This window comes from Chrysochloris asiatica, unplaced genomic scaffold, assembly GCF_000296735.1.
Source record: "Chrysochloris asiatica unplaced genomic scaffold, ChrAsi1.0 scaffold00100, whole genome shotgun sequence".
NCBI lineage: Eukaryota > Metazoa > Chordata > Mammalia > Afrosoricida > Chrysochloridae > Chrysochloris > Chrysochloris asiatica.
The window spans coordinates 6084765-6086893 of NW_006408618.1; the positions used below are offsets into that span (position 1 = coordinate 6084765).

Sequence of the window (2129 nt, forward strand, 5' to 3'; positions counted from 1 at the left end):
GGGCTTGCTGTCCTCCAGGGCCTTCAGGAGGTCATCCACCTCCTCAGCGTGGGCTTGCTGTCCTCCAGGGCCTTCAGGAGGTCATCCACCTCCTCGCTGATGTACACATCATACAGGACCAGCTGCTCCAGGGCACAGCCCGGCTGCCGGATGCTCTCAGCCAGCTGTAGGACCCCTGGGTCACCCATGCAGTTGTTGCTGAGGTCCAGCTCACGCAGACTGCGATTGGAGAGCAAGAGCGAGGTGAGGGTGGTGCAGCCACTGTCTGTCACCTCACAGTCACCCAGCCAGAGCGCTCACAGCGTGGTCCCCGGCTGACCCAGGCCCTGGCAGAGCAGCTGTACGCCCAAGTTCCCCAGCTTGTTGCTGCTCAGTTGTAGCTCCTGGACACACCTGTTCTGGGCCAGCATCGTGCTGAAGTCCTGGCAGCAGGCATCCGTGAGGCCGCAGGACTTCACCCACAAGGACTCCAGGCGGCAGCCCGGCTCCCTCAGGGCCTCACACAGCAGCTTTGAATCCTGGTTCCCCAGCTAGTTTGCCTGCCAAGCTGAGCTCCCTTAGGCTTTCCTTGGCCTGCAGCATCCCGCTCAGCGACTTGCACCCCTCAGCAGAGAGTCCACACTCCCAAATCCACAGGGCCTGGAGCCTGGAGCTGGGGCTCAGCAACCCAGGGCACAGGGTGGCCAAGCCCTCATCCCCCCAGCTGGTTGTCCCCTAGGTCCAGTTCCCGCAGGCAGTGCTTGGTGGCCACAATACTGCAGAGTTCCTTACAGTAGGCCGCTGTGATGCCACAACTGGACAGCTTGAGTGTCTCCAGCGGAGCGGCAGCGGCCAGTAGGCCGTGGCACAGCGATTGGACGCCGACCTGGCCGAGTGTCGTTGTTGCTCAGCACTAACTCTTTGAGGCCGGCCTGGGCCTGCAGGACACCTGCTAGCATCTCACAGCCCTCGGCATTCAGGTTGCAGAACTCCAGCTGCACCCTCTCGAGCCCCTCGCAGAGCAGCTGCAGCCCCTCATTGCCCAGGGGGTTACGCTGAGGTGCAGCGAATGCAGGGTGGGCAGCGAGCGCAGCACATGGGGCAGCTTCATGCAGCCAGGTGCGGTCAGCGAGCAGTTCTGGAAGCTCAGTTTGCGGATCTTGCCGTCTGGGCGTTGTAGGCCCTGAAGCACCCAGTGCACGCCAGTGTCACCCAGCTCGTTGTTGCCCAGGACAAACTCTGTCAGGGACAGGTTGGCCTTGAGGGCAGAGTTGATGTCCTGGCACCGGCCCTCAGTGAGGCCACAGCCGTCCAGCCTGACGACCTCCACTTGCCGGATCTGGGCAAGAGCTCTGTCCATTGCTCATCACGCAGCTGCTCACACTGGATGTCCAGGTTCATGGTAACACAGGACAGGTGCTCTGCTGCCCGGCGGGGGTGGGGGTGGTGGTGCTCCATGTGCTGCTCAACTCTGAAGCAAAACAAGGACCCCTCCAGACTTCCCACTTGATGGTTCAACTTTTTTCGATGATTTATTTTTTATATGATGAATTTTTCCACTCCAATTGGAATTTTGAGCAACCGCTTCCATAAGCAAATGTCCAGTTCATTAAATTTTACCAATTCACACTTGCTCACAGTATCAAACATCTTTATCCTTATCTGGTCAAGTTTTGGTTAGCCATCCAATCTAGGTCAAATGGGTACCAGCAGCAAGTTTGGGAATGTGCACATACCTCCTTGCACTTTAGACCAGCTGGCTGCTTCACGCACAGCCCTAGCTCCTAGAGGCCAGGTCCATGCCAATGGGCTCAGGAGTTCACACATCTTTAGATCTGCCAGCTCTTCTGAGAGAGAGGATATTTCAGAGGTACAAAGACATTATAGATTTGCATTTGGAACAGGGGAGGAATGTATAAAGGACTTTAAGAGAAGTTCGGGCAAAGGCTATTGGAGCCCAAAGGAGGGAGATGTCTGCCTGGGAGCGATCGGGAGACACTTGACATGTGACCTTCCATCTAAACCTTAAATAATGTGGGTTCAAGTGACAAAGCCTGGCCAAATCATCCTGTGCACCATTACACTCAGACATTATATACATGTAAAACTTACGATCTGATTTATATTGAAGACAAGTCATATAGGGACAC

At 56.2% G+C, this 2129-nt stretch overlaps 1 pseudogene; it reads right to left on the reverse strand.

Annotated features, from left to right (window-relative positions):
* Positions 1-23: 23 nt before the first annotated feature.
* LOC102823357 lies at positions 24-1380 on the reverse strand (annotated as a pseudogene).
* Positions 1381-2129: the final 749 nt, after the last annotated feature.